Here is a 23,140-nt window from a genome sequence, read left to right on the forward strand (position 1 = left end):
TTCATCTCTTTGAATGTGGATTCCTGTCTCTCTATGATGGTCTCTATTTTTTTGTTCATTTCTTCTTTATATGCCCGCAATTGTATCTCTACTCTTGCCTCTATTTGTTGGCTATATTTGCCTGTGTTTCCTTGAGAACTTTGTTTATTTCCTCTTTCTTTGCCTCCACTTGGGTGCACAATTCTTTGAGAGATTTGTTCATTTCCTCTTTAACTATCTGGATTTGTATGGCTATTTCTCTGAGAGATTTGTTTGTTTCCTCCTTACGTGCCTCAAATAACTGGATAATAAGCATTGCTTTAAAATAATTTTCTTGTGTTTCTGATGAATTGGAGTATTCATTAATTTTGGGGGTTGCTGGTGAAGCCATGATGTCCTGATTTATGTTGGATGTGTTCTTTCGCCTTTCCCTGGCCATTTGCTTATCCATAACCTTCACTGTTTGTTCCTAGATTCTGCAGTTCAGACTGGTACCATCTTTCTCTGGTGTCTGGAGATTTATTCAGGAAGATGAAAGAGTTCCAGTGGTTTCAGCATGTCTATTTTTGTTCCAACTGTACCTTTGGGAGGAAATTCCACAGGTGCAGAAAGACAAATGCAGGTGAGTGTGTGCATGTGTGTGTGCGTGGAAGTGTTCCTTGAGGGACAGAGTGATAGAGAATGTAGAACCCTTGAGTGTGTGGGAGGGGTTCTGCCTTGCAGGCATCTAAGGGATTACTTGAGCATGTGCTGTAGATGTAGCAGGCTCTGGTGATTATTGTGGCGCAATTTCCTTATGCAAATTCCCTGAATACCTCAGTGGCCTACAGGCTACTGGCATTCGGTTCTGTCTGAGTTCCCGGTGTTATTTGCCTAAACTCCACTGTTGGACCTGCAGAGCAGGGCCTTCAATGCCTCAAGAGCCCCTCTGTTTCCAACAGTGGGCGTGTGGGTGGGAGAGGTCTGATATCTGGCTGCTAGTTTAGGAGGACCCTAAACTAGCTCTGAGGCTCTGCAGGCTCTTGAGGGCGCACTCACTCTCAAGAAGGTCACGTAGGCAAGGCTCGGGGTATCCGGGCTCTCTACTCTTTGGTTTGGGTCTGCCGAGCCTTTTGCAGGAGGACTGACAAGCTCTGCCAGCTCAGTGGTGCTAAAGCCACCACATTAGGGAGTCCAGCTGCATCTGCAGACTGGGGTGCCTTCTGGGAAGTTCTGAGGGCCCACAACAGGGGTCCACAGACCTGGGTGGCCTGGCACCTGGTGCACCTAGGTTGTTTGGTGGCTCTGCTGGATTTTGGTGGCTTTATAGCCTACTATTTGCCACTGAGGGGTTGGGCAGACCTTACAGACACTGGCTGAGAGGTCCTGAGGAGTCCATATGACTGCTGGTAGATGTGGGACCTGGGAAGATAGTACCTTGGATCTAGGACTTGGAACGATGGCACAGCTGGCTGCCACTGCTGAGGAGCTAGGAGCCCTGCCTCTACTGTCGCAGTCCCCTGACAGTGAGTGCTGTGCTGAGAATCTCTAAAGGGAGGCCTGAAAGAGGTGAGTGCAGGGGGATCACAGGATCGTGTCTCTCCTTCCCCAAAGAAGTCCGCGGGTGACCTGAGACTAAAGGGCTCAACTTGTGTGATGTTCCCTCTTGTTCACAAAGCCTCGTTGTCATTTCTCTGGCTTTAGATGTCCCTCCACTCACCAACTCCGGTGCTTCAGCTCCTCTGCCTCTCAAAAACCAGGCACGCTGGTCACCGCCATCTTGGATCTCTGCAAAAAAATCTTAAAGAGGATGGATTTCCGGGCTGACAGTTTCAAAGGTTTGAGTTAACCTTGGTGGAGAGAGCAGCAGAACAGAGCACTTGATAGTGAATGAAGGCTCAGGAAAGATAAAGCCTCCAGCTAGGTTCACTTTTGGTGGGAGTACCTCTGAATAGTCCATTCAGAAAGTTAGAGAGCTGTGGAGACAACAGCCACACAGAGCTGCCCTTCACTTATCTCCTACACACTTCTCTCATATTGAAAACAGATTTATTTCATATAATATAGTCTGATTACAGTTTCCCCTCCGTATATTCCTCCTAGTTCCTTTCCACCTCTCTTCTCTTTTAGATCAACTCCTTTTCCACCTCTCATTAGAAAACAAACAGGCTTCTAAAGGAAAAAATAAAACAAAATAGAATAAGATAAAACAAAAATTAGCACGGAATATGACAAAACTAACATACAGAGGGAAATTAGGCCAAGAAAAGGCATGAGAAACAGAGACACAGACAAGAATTCCATAAAAACACAAACTGGAAGCCAAAATATATGTGTAAAGAACCTTTTTTAGGGTATAAAAATTTTTTATACGCTAAAAAATTTTATTTTTAGGGTATAAAAATATAAACAAACACAGAAAGGATAAAAAATTTTAAAAAAGCATAAAATTAAAAAAAAAATAAAGCCAAAATTGAAAGGGGGGGGGAGGAAAGAAAAGCCCTGGCATGACATTATGAGACAAGGAACATCTAAAGATTCTCCTGAGTTAGTTTTCTGTTGGCCATCTACTTCTAGGCATGGGGCCTGCCCTTAAGAGTAGTTTGTTTCCCCAGTGAGACTCTTTTGGTAATACTTAAATTTTTAATTGAAAGTGGTAATCAAGTGGAGATATCTTCTGGGTTAGGGATGTGGGCTTATGTCCACTTCTTTCAGCTCTAAGACCCCATCTAGGACCCCATCTGGTACAGACCTGTACAGGCCCTGTACATGCTACCTCAGTCTCTGTGAGTTCACATGTGCACTGATTCTTTAGCTTCTCCTCCTCCTTCTCCACCTTCTCTTTCTCCTCCTTCTTCTTCTTTGAAGGCCTTGTTTCCTTGTTGCCCTCTATCCCTTCTGGCTCTTACACTCCTTTCTCCTCTTCATTTGAAAGGCTCCCTGAGGCTTGAGGGGGAGGGGATTTGATGGAGACATTCTATTTACAGGTGAGTGTTAGGTCTCTCATTCTTTGCATATTGTATTTATGAAACATTTCTTAATAAGATCACATTGATAATTGAGATTAGTCATCTTTCTCCCCATGTTTATAAAAGTATAACTTACAAATGATAGGATTCTTTAGTAGAATTAAGTATTCAATTTGAGACAAATATTGGCAATTATATTAATCTACAACCATAATCAAGATATAGATTACTTTCAGCACTATAAAAGTTCTCTTTAAGTCTATGTACTTAACACATCTTCAGGGAACCATCATTTTGTCTTAGACAACCATAGTCTTTCCTATTTTAGAATTTCAGATACATGGAATCATACGATTTGGTATATTTTACCTAACTTTTTGAGGCCTAACCATATTGCCATATATATTGACAATAATTTCTTCTTATTGCTGGTAAACAAGGTGATTAAAATTGGTTTATTCATGTGGCAGCTTGTGCTGGTTGGGTACTTTCCAGTTTGGATTTTTATGAATTATGCTTCAATGACAGTTCACTTAAAAGTCTTGGTGAATGTGTTTTGGGAAAGTATTATGATGTGAGGTTGATTTAGTGGTCTGAGTAGATACGGCTCCCATAGACTCCTATGTCTGAATGTTTGTCCCATAGGGAGTGACACTATTAGGAGGTGTGGCCTCATTGGAGGAAGTGTGTCACTGTGGGAGAAGGCTTTGAGGTCTCTTATGTTCAAGCTATGTGCAGGGTGGCACATAGTTTCCTTTTGCTGCCTAAGGATCATGCTACCATGCTTCCCACCATGATGATAATGGACTCAACCTCTGAAACTGTAAGTCAGCCCCAATTAAATGTTTTCTTTTAAAAGTTGCTGTGGTCTCTTTACAGCAATGAAACCCTAACTATGACAGAAGTTGGTATCAGGGACTAGGGTATTGCTGTGATAGGCCCAACCATGCTTTTGTTTGCAGGAAGGTGGATTTTAGACTTTTAGCATGTTGCCTAGAGATTGTTCTTGTGATATTTTGGTAAAGAATGTGACTGTCTTTTGCCTTTGTTGGAAGAGTCTGCCTGGGGCTAAAGTGAAGAGATTTAGATTAATTGCACTGACAAAGAAAACCTCAAAACAGCCTTCTGTAGACTCTCCCCTCGGTTAATAGTATTCACTCTTATGGAGTCTTTTGATGAAATGCAACAAGTTGAGCAAGGAAAGATAAAAAGTGTATGGTTCAAGGAGAAAAGGGACACCAGGAAGTGGAGTGAAGCTAAATCCACAGACTAAACAGACTAAAGACATTAAATGGAATAAAGGGAGTGGTGACTTCAGGGCAAGATCCCACCCCAGCTAAGTTTCCATCTTGTGAAAGAGATTAAAGAACAGTTTAGATTCAGGTGTGGTGGTATACACCTTTAATCCCAGCACTCAGGAGACAGAGGCATGTGGATCTTTGAATTCAACATTAGCCTGGTCTACAGAGCAAGTTACAGGACAGCCAAGCTTAGACAGTGAAGGAAACCTTTGAAAACAGAAAGCTGGTTAAGATGTAATTGAGAAAGGGAGCCACATTCAAGCCCCAGCAAGCAGCTTCAGACACAGGGTTCTGCCTTTAAAGTTAAGAATAGAAGAAAGAGGTTATGGAATCTCCCTTTGGGACTATAAAAAGTTGCTGAGGTCAGGTGTGTGGCTGGGGTCCCTGCATGGAGGCCTAAGAAGGCCATTGTGTGAAGCTGTGAAGGTGAAGCCTGTATTGTCTTGGAGACCCCAACATATCAAAGATGCCAGAGCCATGGGACACCTGTCAAGGAAAGCTGCTTTCAGGGAGTGGAACCAGCCCAAGAGAAGTGTGTGGTAGTCAACAGAGATGAAAGGATTTGGAGATATGAAGAGCTTTTTTTGACAGCAGACATGAAGATACAGAGTTTGGAGTTTGCCCAGAATTTCTTCACTATGCTCTGTTAAAGTTATTTTTATAAAACGGTGTTTCTCAGTTTCTCTCTTAACCTGGCTATCACAAATAATTGAGGCTATTATTTTAACAAGATTCACAGCACAAGATTTGAGCAGTTATTACTCTATTTATAACCTTCTAAGCTAATTTGGTTTCCTCCCAGCATACATCTCAGAGATACTTGCACTTTGTAGCTGTCCTTGCTGAGCAACTCTCTCCTTATATTTATTTGCTGGACCTCTCCTTGACCTCTCCTGTGGCTGAATCCCCTCTTCCTCCTCTAACTCCTCCTTCCATGGCTGTCAGGAAGTCCAGCCCCAGTCTCTGCATTGCTCAGCAATTAGGTGTAACTTGCTGTATTGGCATATGCTGGATATAAAAGTAACTTTTATTTGTCTGTTTCAATTGTTGTCTCAGAGGATTATTGCCTCTGTCTGTTAGCCAAGGCCTAGTCCTGGAAGCTTCTGGCCTCCATACAGTCTAACCTAGGCCTAGAATGTTTTAGCCTTTGAGAATTGATGCTTAATAAGCTCACTTTTTCTTGTTCTTACTGAACTCTGGCTAGCTGGTTCAACTCAGCTGTTCCGACTCAAACTCCTCTCCCAACTAACTTATTCAATTTGGCTTTTCTCTCGGCCTCTTAAATGCTCTGCTTGGCCTCAAACTATCCCCAGCAATCTTTTCTAATTACCTGGCTTCTTCTTATTTTCTGATCCATCTTCACCTGTGCTCCTCTATGGAACTTGTCTCTCTATTACCCTCCAGAAAAACTTTCTTTTCCTCTTTGTGTTGCCCCTTAAAGTAGCTTCCCTTTCCTCTCAATTCTCAGAGTTGGGCATCTCCTATTCTGTCAACTCTGTCTCTGATTTGTTACCTTTTCTGCCATTCAATTAGATATCACTTTCAAATGTGGGTGCTACCTTCTACAAACTAACTTTACCTTCATTTTTTTGGGATTAAAGGCATGTACTACCACACAGTCCTAAGCTTTTCTTTACCTGAAACTTGCTCTATACCAGGCTGGCCTTGAACTCAGAGACCTGCTTGCCTCTCTGTCTCCTGGATTAAAGGTGTGTTTGTATTCCAACCGGATCACACAGACCTAGAAGATCTTTGGATGTGATCTCTTTTCAGAACAGCCATGTTCTGAATTAAAATTCTTCTACAAGGGGACAATGGGATGCTTTTTTATTTTGATTATTATATTTTACAATTAGGAGATTTCGTGAATCTCAGAAGAGACTTTGGACTTTGAAACATTGTTGAGACTGTGATAGACTATGAAGACTTTTGAGACTGGCCCAAATGCATTTAGCATAATTTTAAGCTATAAGCCTATGGTGGCCAGGAAATTGAATGTGGATGTTTGAATAGGTATAATGTATTTGAATACTTGGCCTATAGGGAGTGGCACTATTAGCAGGTGTGGCCTTTTATAGTAGGAGTGGTCTTAGTGGAGGAAGTCTGGTACTATGGAGGCAGGCTTTGAAATCTCCTATGTTCAAGGTACACCCAGTGTGGCACACAGTCTCCTTCTTTTGTCTGTGGATCAAAATGTAGAACTCTTAGCTCTTTCTCTAACATCATGCCTGTCTGCAGGCCACCGTATTTCCTACCATGATGAAAATGGACTAAACCTCTGCTTCACCATGACAACAATGGTCTAAACCTCTGAAACTGTAAGTCAGCCCCAATTAAATATTTTCCTTCATAAGAGTTGTCATGGTCATGGTGTCTCTTCACAGCAATACAGCCCTAACTAAGACAGTTGATATACTGTTTTCCAAAACAGATGTTTTATTTTTCATTTCAACTAGCAACTCTTGAAAATGGGAGTTTCTCTATATCCTTGTCAGCACTTGTCAGTAGTGTTTCTAATTTTGCCATCCTAGTAGGTTTTTGTGGCACTTTATTGATGTTTTATTTTGCATCTCTCTGGTGAGCAATGATGTAAAGAATCTTTAAGTAGTTTTTATTGGTCACTTGTGTATCTTATTTTGTTGCGAGTGTTCATTTTTTTTCCCCACATTTTCAAGTTGACTTACTAGTGACTTGGGAATTCCTCATAGAGTTGGATGATTCAGTGGGTAAAGTCATTAGGCCTGGATGATTTAAGAAATTTTATTTTTAATTTTTTGATGCCATATATACTGTTTTCATATGGACATTTGGGTAGTGTTTTATGTATCTTGCTGAAACTATGCTTAAGTGATTTAAATCATTGCCTGACTAAATGTATATTTTTTAGAGGTTTTACAGCTTTAGGTTTTATCATATATATGTGCTCCATTTGAGTGACCGTATGTTGTGGAAGACGCAGATCAAAGTTCTTCTTAGGATGTCTCTCTCTCTCTCTCTTTCAATGTGTGTGTGTGTGTGTGTGTGTGTGTGTGTGTGTGTGTGCAGGGGCACATGTACCGTTTCATTTATGTGGAGGTCAGAGGACAGACTTGACTATTCATCTTGATATTTTGCATTTTCTGAGATAAGATTTCCTTTTTGTTGTTGTTCGTATCTGTTAACACCATGCTCCCTGACCCTCTAGCTTCTGGGGATTCTCTTGTGTCAGTTTCTCAGCCAACACAAAAGAAAAGTATGATACTAATTTAACCCAGTTGTCTATATCCTTTACATGAACTTACCCATGTATTTTAAATTTAATTAATTCATTAATTTTTTGAGAATTTCATACATGTATACAATGTATTTTGATCATATCTATGTCCTTTTCCCCCCTCCCAACTTCATAGCATATATATGTGTGTGCACACATACACATATATGAACATGGGTATGAGGTTCTCCACAGGCGTGTGCTCTACATTTATTTTTTAAAAGATAAATCAGTAAAGTTGTTATTACAAAAGTTTTAAGAATATGCAAAAGAAACCAATTCCACCTTAATTTACTCAGGATAGGTCATGTTGAGGCAGAACACCGAGAACTAGAACATACAGTTCTTAAAATTGTAGGGCCACAATGGAGTAAAACAATCTTGTAACAGATAGCCTAGAATCTCAGTGGACACAGGGAAAGGCAATGTGAGTTTGTGACCAGGGATGGATTTTTGCTGAAACAATAGCCTGTTTTTCTAGTAATAATATTATTGTTTGCTTGGTAATGTCCCCATGTCTGCCAACAGCCTTCTTCCTCACTGATAGGGAGAGACAGACATGAGACAGACGCATGATACAGAGTATCATGGGAAACACTTTCCCATGCTACAGGAAAAATAGTCTTACCTTATTGGATCAACTTGAGAATCTATGTATGTCCCCATAGATAACTATTTATATTTAAGATTTATTTATGTGAGTATTTTGATTACTCTGATTTGCTTTATTTCTATTGAATATTAGTTAGTATACAGTGCAATGCAGTTCTCAGACATTGGTTTGATGAAGTGGGCTAATGAAGAAAGGTAACGGGCCAGTGGAGTTCTCCTTGACTCCCTCGCTCATCATGTTCCCAGCTCTTCCTCAGTCATTTCCCTGATTTCTGTCACCATAAGTTGGTTTTGTCCTCATTTGCAATTATTATCAATGGGTCAGTTAGTGATGGAGAGTAATAAAGCTTTGACTTCCAAACCTCCTTTGACATTTCTTGCTCATCACTTCTTGGCCTTTTGGCAAAATCAAGTGTCATATTTCTTGCTCAGGCAATAACTCTGGGCAGCCATCAACCACTCACACAACTGGTCCTTAAATCAGCAAACTTAAGGTTAAAGTTGCCTTTTCCTTTCTTTTGCTCAGTTTTCCTTGATGGTAACCTCTGGTGATGGGAACACTCTCAGGTGAAGGAAATTGGTTGTGAAATCAGGGAGCCATAGCTGCATCCCTGCAAGCTCCGATAGCTGGGTTCACACTCTTGCTCAACATATCAGTTTGATTTTTGTTGCCTTCAGTTTTTCTAATCTCAGAATGGCTCTAACTCCAATCACCTCTGCTTTGCTGAGTATTGTCTTCCCGGGTGAGCATATATGCTCTGGATATCCTTTGGTGTTGATCCATGTCTCCTTCCCCAAAGTTGTTTTCATCCCAGCTTTTTGTTCCACCTTACACTGGTCAGCCATTCCACTCCCAAACCAGTCAAATTCTTATGACTTTGCGCACTCGCCATTCCAAGTGGGGACTCAGTGTCTTTTAATCTGTAAGATAGTAACAAGGATAAGACTGCAATAGTAAGCAGAATTATACTGAAGGCTTGGAGGGAACAAAAGCTCAATGTGAGTTTTCTTGGAATCAGGACACATTCATATCACGTAGAGAGTGAGGTTTATGTAATTTTGAGGCCATCTATAAGGACAAGAATATGGAAGTCCCATACCTTTGCAAATTAAAAAATAATATGACTGTGTATACACATTGCTAAGCCTCCTCTTTGGACCTCTGTAGAGCCTGTGTAACAAAAAAAGCCCAAATCCATCTTTATCGGCTTTCTGGTTTATTTACAACTGCTTCCGGAAGTTTTCAGATCCAAGCGTTGACAACTCAAATAGTGTAACCATGTTACCACAGTCTAATTGGAGTTTTGAAGCCCTATTGATAGCTCAATAGTCAGTGCGTCCCTGGGATGACTGTGGTCCAGTCTGTTCATATCAGTATCTTTTTCACAGTCAGTCTTTTATTTTCCTCAGCCATTAGGCATGTGTTTGTGAGAGGATGTAGACAGTGCTTCAAGAAAAACAGTGTTTTATTTTTTAACATAAGGGAATGTACATATAAAAAAAACTATTAACATTTTTGAACTCATAATAGACTCACTTTTCATGCCAAAATCAGACTCTTAATGCTCCAACCTAATGGGATTTCCAAAGAGCTGTTTATACTGTGCTGCCTTCCATTTGTTTGACAGGGATCTTTCCCAGGACTAAAGGAGGCCCCTCCTAGAGATAAAAGACACTCTCTTCTGAAATATCACAGCCGTTTTTAAATGTCCTGAAAGATAATTCTGTAATTTCAGAAATCTCAGTTGTAATTCTCCCAGGGCACTCTCCTACACTGTATGATAACACTCTATCTATCCATAAGTTAGCGTGGAAGGAAAATGAAACAGCATCAGTGAGTGTGTTTCATAATCTTGAAAGACTACAGATGTTACCATTGGGCAAGCAGAGCAAGACACCTTCCAGTTAAAATTATTAAACTATTGACAATTCTCTATTTCTTCTGTTAGTGACCTTGGGGATTGTAACTTAGCACCCACAAATAAATGTTCCTGGACCAAATATCATCCAGTCTCCTTTGCTATTTTATCTACCTGAAGTAAGTGAAAACAGCTCAAGGGTTGGTAAAGAAGGAAAGGACACAAGCCAAACCTTAAACTTAAGAGACTCACAGAACCAATACAACAAAAAAATGCAAGATTAAAAATGCCCTTACAGGATTAAAAAGATTAAAAATGGTTACAGCATATAAAGGTAATAATGAAAGAAGCAGATAACATATATAAAGCAATTTCTACAAAAACCATAGGGTGCATATAACTTAATACCTTAAAAAGCACTACGAGTCTATAATGCTGGCATTAGCCCCAGATCCTGTGAGTTCATTGAAGGAGGAACAGCTGTATTTACTATCTACCCACAGGGTGTAGCGCAGTGTCCAGCAACTGCTTCTTGTGAAATATGTTTTCTTTTGTTTAATACCTAGCTTAAGGTCTCAAATCCAAGTCTTTTGTTGACTATCATCAAAATATTTACCAGTCTAGTTTAATCCAGGGCCTTTCCCACTAAGAACTTCTTTTTCTGTTAAGCTGTTTCAAAAGAAAAGAAAATTAGTGGTGAATTTCAGTTTCAGTTCAAGCTATAAGTCCAGGAAATGTGGTTCTTCATGTGTGCTCTTTTTTAAAAAAACTGGCAAATGTACATTAAGTTAAACAATCTCATGAGAGTTTAAAAAAAACCAAAACAACAAAACAAGGACTTCAACAAAAATCACACATAGAGTTTCAAAAAGTTTGATCACGTGTGCTGTCAAGGGAACATGTGACTAACTCCAGAGCAGAGAAGACATATTCAGCATGCTTCTTGACACAAAGCAATTAAGCCAGAAATCAGCAACAAAAAATCTGCGCATGCTTCTTAAAGCACTGCTAAAAACGATAGAGCATTCTCAAGGGACAGTAATGAGCTGGCAACTCCAGCCCCTGCTGTCCATCCATTTTATTTAGAAGCTTGAAGGTAAGGATAGGACCAGGAGGGCAATAGGACCTGATGTCCTCGCCAGGGCAAATCTTCCTGTCTTTCTCATTACTAGAAAGCCCTTCCCCTCAGCTGCTTTTATCTGTCATGCACTTTTATTATCCTGCACATTCTTTTTGACTGCCCAGAGAAGTCTCTTGGTTGTTAATATTCTGGGCATCAGCTCATCTTTGCAAATTAATATGGAAAGGTGTTCAGGAGGTTTGGGTGCAAGTAGACAATGGATAAAAGCCATGCTTACAATGATCCTATTTTTGAAAATTTAGGGATACACACACACACACACACACACACTTCTAGAAGCAATGGCTGCTATAAAGCAGGCATCTTTTTTTTAATTTTATTTTTCTCATTAGTTACATTTTGTTAATTCTGTATCCCAGCTGTATCCCTCATTCCCTCCCCAATCCCACCCTCCCTCCCTCATCTCCTCCCTGCCCCTTTCCAAGTCCACTGATAGGGGAGGACCTCCTTCCTTTCATATGACTCCGTTTTGTCAGGTATTTTCAGGACTGGCTGCAAAGTCCTCCTCTGTGGCCTAACAGTACTGCTCCTCCCTTGGGAGGTGGGAACATCAAAAAGCCAGTCATTGAGTTCCTGTTAGAAATAGTCCTTGTTCACCTTACTATGGGAAACCAATTGATTACTGAGCTATCACGGGTCACATCCGAGCAGATGTTCTAGGCTTTATCCTCTCATGGTCTTTGGTTGAGTGTCCATCTCAGAAAAGACCCTGTGCCCAGATATGTTTGGTCCTTGAGGAGCTCCTATCCTTTCCACATCAAACTCCCCCTCTTTCATATGATTCCCTAAAGCAGGCATCTTATTTACTCTTCAAAGTGTCTGCCTGAGGTAGGCATTATAATTTGACAAATGAGGAAACTAAAAGGGTAGGGACCTTAAAGAACACACCCATGTCACGTAGCTATGAATGCCATGGATTTCTGCCTTCTCACATACTGGTTGTTGCCTTTGTGATTTCTTAGAAAGAAACCAGGCAGTGCCAGTGAATTTGGCTGGGGGAACTGGGGTGGGCATAGATTAAATTTTGGGGGAGGAACATAGTGATTTTTTGTTTTGTTTTGTTTTGTTACTTTTCACTGTGAACATCTAGATTATTTAAAATTTGCTTTACAAGGAGCATATTGTATATTTTTTTTTCCTGAGAAAAATTAATGAATAAAACAAAGGAGCAGTAATTCGTCCCTGCTCCCAAAGCCTGTTCCTGTGACGGACTTCATTGGAGAGACAGCCAGGAAGCAGCTGTACCCAGTGAGCTGAGGGCTCAGGAATATGAGTGTGGCTGTGAGAAAATCAAGGCCCTGACTGTATTAGTAACGCTTTGTATTTCTTTAGCATTGAATCTGAGTTGTCCCCAGAGGTGAATAGGCAGTCCTTTATCCTCAGAGCACTCCACGAGCTGCCTTGTGTGGTCTGGGAGGGTGTGGGGTTGAGTGGTGATAGCCCACCATTGGCTTCTACCCACACGTTGGGATTCAAGCCCCCGAAGGGAAATCACTTCAGCTCTGTGTGCCTCCCATCACCCTCGGCTAAAAGCGTCATAATCCTCGTAATGATTTTCAGCCTCAAAGGATGCTATTAATTAGCCTAAATCTTAAAGGACAGGAGAATGACTGCCAGATGCTTAGGGTGAATGAATGGAGGATATTACCCGAATCCTATAGCTGGCAGCTCTCTGGGAGGAGGTGAGGTGACTTGCAGCCAGTCACAGGAGGAGGCTCGGCAGAAGGAACAGCATGGCCACTGTCCTGGTGTAAGGCCCCCTCCCTTAACCACAGCGGACCACGTTCCCTGCCTCCACTAATTAGAAATTATTTCAACACATAAACAGGCACTTTACAATGTTTTCTTTTTACGATGGGCTGCACGCCTGCGTCTTCTCTCCAGCGGCAGAAGGAACCAGCGCTGCCTTCCCACTGTCCCCACCTTCTTTGCAGTCCCTTCCTTACTCAGCCACAGAAAAAGCTGCAGCCACTCAGGCCCAGGCTGGGAAGGAGTTGGTAAATGGCTTTCTTCCACATAAATCTCCAAATGGCCTAGAGTTCTCAGGCGCCACAGCCTTCTTTTTCCCTTCTCCCTCCCGTTCTTCCATCATCATGGTCCAGAAGGTTCCCTTCATAGAAAGCCTCATTATTGGCAGGACACTGTCGCTCAGAACTCTCTTCCCATGCACCACTCCATCCAGCGGTGAGTGATAACAACGCTGTTTGTGTTTCATTAGCCCTTGGGTTACAGGCAGTTTGTGTTAAGGGTGTGGCTGTTTTAGTTGGTTGTGGAGTTGACAGAAATATATGTGTATTGATGTGGGCCCCCTGCGTGGGCCCTCTCCGCGTTCTGGTCTGAAAGTTCAACAGGCCCTCATTCCACTGCCTATGAAGGTGAATTTCTGAAACCTCCAGGAACTGAATCCGTTCTGTAAGACGGGAATGATGGTGCACCTTCTCTGGCTCTCAGGCCACAGGGGACAAAGGTCGACAATGTTTCTCACCCTACTGCTGCTCTGCTTCACAGGGCTAGATCAGGGCTCAGTTTTGGAGACTGCTCCCCAGGCAGCTGGCTCCCCGCCCTGACCGGAGTGTCATCTGTTTATTTCTCTTATTTTTAAAATCATGTCTCTCATAGGATGCATGTCATGACTTATAGTCACAAAAATAACCAAAATAGAAGCATGATTATTAAGTAGTGGATTCCTGGAGACAAATATTACCGAATGTATACTCATCTAAATCTGTCATCCCTTTCAAAAGCATCACTTTTGAAAGTTATTCACACATTCCAAAAATGGCAATATTCAGCAATGCGTTTAAGAAATTCTTACTTGAGGCATGGTATGTGCAACTGAAAAATGATAGTTTTCTTATTTTAAAATTAACATATATTCATATTGAAAGCTTTGGTTTTCTTGTTTCTCTAATTTATATTTATAGTCAAATCCAGGATAAAATATTTTTTTTTCTAATTTTTTTAACCCCTTTTAGTTTGTCTACACAAATACTCAGTGGTGATGAATCTTCATCCTGAGCCTGATTTAGAGCTTTGGAATTAATTCCATTACCTTGAATTCAGAGAGTATTTATTAAGTGTCTCCACATGCAAATAATTGATTAAATGAAATAAAGATTAACAAAATATGTTTGGATTCATTCTTTCTAGCAGATTCTAAAGGCATTACAAAGAAGATTTACAAAAATATCTGAGCAATTGCAAGGCCATTGGGATAGGTGTCCTCTCCATAGGAGATGCAGGAAGGGCACAGAAGAAACAATTGTGTAATTCTTGGAGTATTAAGAAAATGAATGCAATACACACAATATGTCAGATATAAATATTTAGTGACAACCTGTAGCACTTATCAAAGCTCAGAAACTAAAACTTGGCTGATGCTAAAATTAGGAAATAGGTAAGCTGATTTTACATCTCAGGTTTTCTTTGGTTGTTCTGGTTTTCCCCTGTTGTCTAGATGGTAGACAACAGAGATGTCCCTGATGCATCAGGGCCCACTTTTCTCCTTAAGATCTGTGGCCTGTAGGGTCAGCTCATGCTGTGACAGGGACAGGGACAGTGATGTTGCTTCTGCCTCGCTACAGAGAATGTTTTCTGGTTAGTATAGCTAGCCAGGTCTGTTGGTACGCAATGAACTCTTGATCTATTTTTGGTCCTGTCCCCACGTCTTCTGCATTGGTTAAGTCACATATTTTCCTTTCCCCAAGGCAGAAAAAAAAACCCAAAACCCAAAAACCAAAGACACACTATTCAATCACAGCTTCTTATCAAAGATGGACAGATTGGAGGTGGCTCAGAGGGTGATCTTGCAGGTGCAGACATGAGGACGTCAGGTTGGATCCCAGCACTCATAAAAAACCAGGCTAGGCAATGCATGCCTGCAAACTTACACTGGGCATGGGCGGATACAGGGGGATCCCTGGAGCTCACTGACCAGCCTGTCTTCTAATCAGTGAGCTTCAGGTTCAGTGAGATATCTTGCCTCAAAACATAAGGTGGAGCTGTCTTCTCTACACTGGGAGCAGCTCTCCTGACTTGGCCCCTCACCCCTGAAAATGTCTCCTGCTCCATGTTCCTCTCTACAGGCTTCTTGATCAGGAGCACCTCTCTCCCAGCTGCTGAGTCGTCTACTCTCTGCCGAGGAGCTGAATGACCACAGGCGGCAATTGATAAGGACATCAGCAGCTTGCCAGTCCAGCGGCCTCTGACCTCACTCATCTCTACCCTCAGCTTTCAAACCAGAACCATTTCAAGGGACATCAAGAAAGCCACCAAATTCATTGGGGCTGGGGCTGCTACAGATTTTTTTTGGGGGGGGTGGCTCTGGGGCTGGGATTGGGACTGTTTGGGGGGAGCCTCATCATTGCCTATGCCAGGAACCCTTCCCTGAAGCAACAGCTCTTCTAAGGCATTCTGGCTTTGCTCAGTCAGAGGCCATGGGGATCTTTTGCCTAATGGTGGCCTTTCTCATCATCCTCTTTGCTGCCACAGGAAGCAGCTGTCTCCACTTCCACCTCCCATAGTTCTTTTGTGTCAAGTCTGCCCTGAATGCTACTTTTCCTGTGCCTCCTCAGGAAATCTTGGGGAAGTGATTGGCTCAGGGTTTGACAAAGAGAAGACAAAGAATCCCTAGTAATAGGGATAGGGACTGTCTCTGGTATGAACTCAGTGGCTGGCTCTTTGATCACCTCCCCCTGAGGGGGTTATCAGCCTTACCAAGCCACAGAGGAAGACAATGCAGCCACTCCTGATGAGACCTGATAGGCTAGAGTCAGATAGAAGGGGAGGAGGACCTCCCTATTAGTGGACTTGGGGAGGGGCATGGGAGGAGATGAGGAAGGGTGAGATTGGGAGGGGATGAGGGTGGGGGCTAGAGCTGGGATACAAAGTGAATAAATAGTAATTAATAATAAATAAATTAAAAAGAAGTACTGTAATAATAATAATAACAACAACAACAGCAATGTGGAGAGTGGCAGAGGAAGAAAACTTGTTTTGACTTTTGACCTCCACATAATTTGATTATAGGACCTAGATCATTTGCAGTGACCAGGCTGTCTGAGAGTTAATGGTAGCTTAACAACTGCTGAGCCTGGGAATTTATCTATCATCACAATGCCTCAGTGTTTCCATGAGCCAAGTGGAATTAATAAGAATATTTTCACTTTTTAAATCAAAGTTTTAGTAAGTATGCAAAATAACGAGTTTCTCTATGACGCTTTTATATATCTGTATATTTGTACTTTGTTCATACTTGTCTTAAGGTGGTTTTAAAGATTAAGTGATGTCATATCTATTACACCTAGCACCCATACTGCATGAGTAGAAGAAACGTCACGATCAATAAAATGGCCATTTATGAAATAGTCACAAAGAAATATCGACACATAGCATGACATAGATATCCAGTGATTGCTCGGTAGGAATGGATTTTCCATCAGGTGCTATTCTCGACAGAAGGGATGAAAAAGAGTTATTTCCTGCATTCTTGTCTGGAGGGAAGAAAAAAAATTAATTATCAGGTTACAATTTAAGAACACTGAAAAATAAATGAGAGCATCCACACAAACGAGGCTTTCCTGGCTACAAAGCACTGTTTATTAGCCTCTGGGTCATGACCCTTTTGGTGGTTGAACGACCCTCTCACAGAGGTTGCCTAAGACCATCGGAAAACAAAGATATTTACATTATGATTCATAACAGCAGCAAAATTGCAGTTATGAAGTAGCAGCAAAAATAATTTTATGATTGGGGGTCACTACAATGTGAGGAATTGGATTAAAGAGTTACAGCATCAGGGAGGTTGAGGACTGCTGGTCAGGAAAACCCCTGCTCAAGTGCCTCACGGGCCTTAGGTGGAAAGGCGTGTAGAACTCCCAGACAGATTAAGATAAAGTAAAGCAGAACAGCCTCTTTCACTTTAGTAGATCTAGTTTTGCTAAACAAAGTCAGGTTAATACGATCGTTCTAATAGAATGCTCCTGTGTATATAGTCAGATCCCCTGCGGTATGACATCAGTACAGGATGGGGCAGGAGGTGGGTTTCTAATGCACTGATGCTTGTTTGTCTGATTTCCAAAGTTGCATGGCTCATTCATAGGGTAGAAACTCATCCTCTAGGCCTTTGTGTAAGAGGATGATTGGTCTGGGCAGTACCCAGGGCCCGGAGCTTGTCGAGTTCCCCACCACTGAGCTCTACCCACAGCCTCTCTCGTTTACATGGTCCTCCGGGAGCTGAGCTGTGAGCAATGGGAAATGCTACTCCCTTCTCCAAGCACATCCTTCATGTGGACTCAGCCATTCCTGACTGGGCCTCCCCATTTTAAATATGCCACACAATCAAAGTTCTTTAATCTTACGTCCTGGGCATTTGACTGTGAGCTGTCATGAAACCTCAAATCTGAAAACCACTGTAAACTTACTGAAGATCTTGTTCATATGTCACTGTGTATCTTGTTTAGAAAGTATCGCTAAAAATAGCTTTATTTGTTTTCTAGAGACAGTTCTAGAGTACTTCTGGTACATATCTTCTTTTGGAGAGAGCTACAGCACTGGCTGCCAGAGGGCTCAAAAGGAAACAAGAGGCCTAGTTACCACAGGCATGTGCTTTCTGAAGGCAGACATTCTTTTCCGTGCCTCTGGTTTCTGTATTTAAAATTTATCATGTATTTTGATAAAAGACATCCTAATCTCTTACGATCAAAGGGAGATTATAAATAATCAAACTAAAATATCATATCATCATTATAAATCAAGATATATATAGCTAGGCTGGGCACATTCTTGGACAGTTTTAGTTACTATTAAAAAACAACTAGTAAAACATCAATCTGTGGTGGAGATAATCTCCACAGGGTTAACAGAGATAATGTCAATAATCTGAGTTATAGCTCATGTGTAGGAGGAGGATGAAAGCATAATGAACCTTCCAAATTGTTCCTAAAACCCATGACCGGCCTAGCAGCAGACTTTGGAGGTATAGATAGGTCCCATAAAGAGTGCTGATCTTTGCTCATGGTTTGGGAACCTCATTGTCCTGGAAAAAGAGGGCAAAAGTCCAAAGCCAGGAAAAACAAGCAAGTAACACTTCCATGTACCATGTATCCTCAGGGCTCAAAACTTAAAACTGGATGCTCGTAAGGCAGAAGGGCTAACGCACACTGCATCTTGACTCTGCATGACCATGCTTCTATCACATTGGGCACTTTTTATCCCTAATCTCATTTTGATTAATATTTTACGATAAAGTTCCTTTAAAAATCTCTTTAATCAGTTTTAGAGATACTGGCTCTAGTATATCAGGATCTGGGGGTTAGGGGCAATTTGAAAACCGTCAAAAACAAAAACAAATAAAAGGGAGACTCCCGCAGGATATCTTCCCATCAGAGATGACAGAGGATGCCTGACCCCAGCAGTCACAGAAACTGACTTATGTATATTAGCTAATCTCCTGTATTCCGAATTATCTATCACATCATAAATAATAGAACAACTGGCTAGCTTTCTTTTCCTGAAATCTGCTAGGTAGAAAAACTGTTCTCAATGGATAAAAGATTTCATACCCAGCCTGCTAAATTCCAGGCACCACCAGGTAGCTGTACAGTTTCAGAGAAACAGTGGAAAATTGTCCAAAGTATATTCCAGGTGTACAGAGCTTCTACAGTCACAGAAACAGAAAGGGGGGGGGGGCCCAGAAGAGAAGGAAGGTCTGAAATGATCTTGTTCAACTTATCAAATTTAAGGGTAAGGAGATGGAAGCACAAACCTGGGGCCTTACTGAAATAACAGCCCCAGGATTCCAGCTGTCATCAGGTCTTAGGAAAAAAGATTGCTTTTGTTGTCGTTTTGGCAAAACCTCCTCTCACCCCCCACTCAACACCCCCATAATACACGAGCACTCCAGTTTCCTTTCTGGGTTGTATATGATTGCAAAGCTTGAGTTAATTTCAGAGGGAATCAAAACTCCAGACTTCATTTAGCAATGAAGATGGTGTGGAGTAAGAGGTGAAATGGTCAGTCACTCAGCTAGTGATGGGTGTCAGAGCTGCAACTGAAATCCTGCTCTTTTAACTCAGTCTTTTCCATTCTACCAAGGGGGAACGTTGGCCCAGTAAAGGAGGGATCCCACTGAAGTTGTTGCCAAACATAAAATTCTGTGTGCTAGCATTGAAAAGGGCACGGCTTCAATAACACAAATGCATCGCCTAAGCCTGCAGCAAGTAGGGATTAGCAGGGCTAATTTTACTCATTATTTATCAGTCCAGGATTAAAGGCTCCTCCTGGAATGCACGATTCAGCATTAACACCGGGCCTTCTGCATTATGCCACAGTTACAGTGGAGCAAGCTAGACCACAAGGTCAAATAACTTTCCTTAAAGCTCAAACAAATCTAGTCTTAAGGTGCTTTTGGTAAAATTCAGCTCCTAATGAAATAATAGATTTGTTTTCTTAAGAATTATTTTTTTGTGCCTTTCTCTTTTCTTCTCCCCGCCGTGTGTGTGTGTGTGTGTGTGTGTGTGTGTGTGTGTGTGTGTGTGTTTGCTTGCTTGCCATGGCATATGTGTGGAGGTCAGAGGACAACTGATGGGAGTCAGTTCTCCTTCTTTTTTTTTGAATTTTATTTTTTTCTTATCAGTTACATTTTATTAACTCTGTATCCCAGCCGTGTCTCATTCCCTCATTCCCTCCCAGTACCTCCCTCCCTCCCTCATCTCCACCGTGCCCCTTTCCAAGTCCACTGATGGGGGGGGGACCTCCTCCCCATTCATCTGATCCTGTTTTATCAGGTATCTTCAGGACTGGCTGCAAAGCCCTCCTCTGTGGCCTAACAGGACTGCTCCTCCCTTCTACCTTGTCGGACTGTCAGACTTGGTAGCATAAAACTTTACCTCCTGAGCCATTATCTCCTTTTTTCCCTTACATCTTCCCCTTCCTTTTCCTTTGTTTTGTCTTGTTGTAAGATAGGACATGGGTGTATGTGAGAAAGGAAAATCAGAAACTGGAGCCTAAGCTGTGTTTTGGCAACAGTTTGATCAACAGTGAGAAACCAAAATATATTCTTGGCTTCATGGCTAATTTGGACAATTCATGTCAGAGGCTAGTTAGACATTGGGCAAATGGACAATCATGGCAGAGGTGACAAGCTTTGTGGAGATATTCAGGAAACACAAGCAAACAAAAGCAAAATAAAATAAAACCCAGGAAGAACTTAAATAATAATCCAGGAAGAACTTAAATAAACAAAACAAAACAAAAAGATGAAGTGGAGTAAGCAACATCACATTGTATACATTTTTCTACTTGATACTTATACCTTAACTGGAGCTCAGTGCAGTGGGCAAGAACATATACATCTACATAAGACTTGGTGCACAAATGTTTATAGAAGCATTGTTTATGGTAGCTGTCAAATGGAACCAGCTTACCTTTCTAGCAAAACTGATGAAAAATTCATACTTATACAAAATGCAATGTTTATTTACATTATTTATAGTTACATATTTATAAAAGATGAAATATTATTTGGCAATAAAAAATGCTGACACTTCTGCAACACCAGTCAACCTTAAGAACACTGACGAGTTCAAGGAGGCATCTACAAAAGACTGTACAATGACTTCACTGATAGAAAACATGGAGAGCAGTCAATGCCTGGGCACAGAGGATGATGGGTACTTAGTGCTGTGAGGGCTGGGAAGGAGGGACTGCAGATCTTTGTGGTACGCGTGCTGGAGGGTGGAAGGAGATAATGGTGAAAGCTATACAATTCACAAGCATACTTAAGAATCCATTGACCTTTCCAAGGGTGGCTGGTAAATTTTCTTTTACTAAAGTTATGCAAAGGTAAAAAAAAAAGAAGACTAAGGAAAGCATTTCTAAATAATGGCAACATCCCATTGTTTGGAAAAAAAAAAAAAGAAGACCTGATTACACAATTTCCATTTTGGCATGTGGCTAAATTGGAATTAGTAAGAAGTCAGTAGTGGACATTCTTGACTGAGGTAGGGAGTGTATAGTTGAAAAAGTGTCTGTGCCTTTAGACTCACTCATTCAAGAAGTCTATATTTTGGAGTGCCTACTACATCCTACGTACAGGCCTACGTTATTGCTAACGATGAATGACACAGAGCCCTTGACCTCTTAGCTCTTGGGTGCCAGCCAGTGACAGATGATGAAAGGATAAATATATGATATGAAATCAGCAATGGTGGTGATGGCACTTTTCTCGTCTGGGTGATTAGGGACAGCTCCCTGGAGGTGTCACCATGCACATGACTTAGCGAAGAGTATGGAAGGCTATTCAAGTGGTCTCTCACTGACAACGTCATACTGATAACTGTGCCTACCTCCTCTGGACATCAGAACACTTCTAGCCCTTGTCTGTCAATTATTTCACTCTTGGGAAGTCTTTCCCTGTCACCTCTAGGCTGATGGATGGCTCAGTTGATTAGCTCTTTAATTGACTGGAAACCTTTCAAACCCCTGGCTTTGGCAATGGTAGATGATAGATCACAGTTATCACTAAGAGGGAAGGTGTAATGGGTCTGTTTAAATCAGGGTTAACTGCCATAAAAGCTAAGGACCAGAGTGCAAGTCTTGCTGGGAATAAATTCTCTAAAGCAGTGGTTTTCAACTTGTGATTCATGACCTCTTTGAACTTTGAATGACCTTTTCACAGGGGTTACCTAAGGTCATCAGAAAACGCAGATATTTATAACATGACTCATAACAGTAGCAAAATTTCAGTTATTAAGTAGCATCAAAAAATTTTATGGTTGGGGTTCACCACAACACGAAGAAATGCATTAAAGGGTCGCAGCATTAGGAAGGTTGAGAACCGCTATTCTAGAACAAGATGTTTTTCATACTTTGCCTCCTTTACTGTCCCTGCTAAGAAATGAAGAAAAGAACTGTATCAGTCAGGGTCCAAACAGAAAGAACAGAAATCATCCTGACTATTTACAAGGACTTCAATGCAGAGAACTAGCCACGTAGTTATGGAGAAGCAGAGAGTAGAATCAAGTGACACTACACCAGTGAGCTAGCCCAAAGCTAGCTTATCTGGAGGGAGGTACTCATATTAACTATGCCTAGAGGGCCAAGATCTCCCTACCAAAGCTGTGTCATGGTGGCTTGTCTGCTAGGCTATGGAAACTTAAGCTGTTGTCTGGGTAACCGCCAAACGTGGAGTGCTGGAAAGTCTGCTTTGAATTCCTCGCGAACCCCCTACTTCTCAGTTAGTATAGTGCTTCCCAGGAGAGTGAAAACCAGTTAGAGTGTTGTGGACATGGGAGCCTGGGGAAGATAGCCTGCAGAGTCATGCTGTCTGCAATGCAGAGAGAAACACATCTGAAGGCAGAGATGTTCCGAACGATTGGAGGAGCTGAAAAATGTCTTCAAATATTCAATATGCACCAGAAGCCTGGTCCTGTGATAGGTCCTCTCACACAACTGTCCTCATTTTGTCATAAATGTCTTCTTTTGAAGGGAAGACCAGGTAACAACTTTGAAAGGTGAAAAACTTGGCCTCAAAACGTTTTTTGGATTTTTTTCATAAGATCCCTTTGCAAAGACAGGATCCTTCTCTTACTGCATTCTTGGCACATCTGGAGGCTAGGGTTAGGGTGCATCTCCTCCCTAACTACTAACTTTCATCTTTCACCTCTGTGGTCCCCAGGTAACTTGTTCATAGCACAGGTAGAGTCTTTATTCTCCATCATATGCCTTGAGCATAGGAAAAACACAGTCTTTCATTCCAACCTAATTTCATGTCAGATGGAATTGTTGAAGTTAGAATAATAATGATGTTGGACATCTCTTGAGTAGACACAAGTACTAATACTTCCTCCTCTGTACTGCGAAGATGAACATAGATGCCTACCACTATATTTCCAGACACCAAGACCAATTTGCAGGGGTGGAGGTGTTTGCTCCAGGCAATGAGGTAAGACACTAAAAGTTCCAGGGTGGGGCTTTTCCTCCCAGGATCTCAGGTGGAGCTTCCAGGTTGACAGCAAGGCCCTCTCATATATAAATGGACTGTGTTT

At 41.6% G+C, this 23,140-nt stretch overlaps 1 pseudogene; it reads left to right on the forward strand.

Annotated features, from left to right (window-relative positions):
• The first annotated feature begins 1,417 nt into the window (after positions 1–1,417).
• On the forward strand, positions 1,418–15,650 carry LOC129671894 (ATP synthase F(0) complex subunit C2, mitochondrial-like; annotated as a pseudogene).
• Positions 15,651–23,140: the final 7,490 nt, after the last annotated feature.

This window comes from Psammomys obesus, unplaced genomic scaffold, assembly GCF_907164565.1.
Source record: "Psammomys obesus unplaced genomic scaffold, mPsaObe1.curated_primary_1811, whole genome shotgun sequence".
Taxonomy (NCBI): domain Eukaryota; kingdom Metazoa; phylum Chordata; class Mammalia; order Rodentia; family Muridae; genus Psammomys; species Psammomys obesus.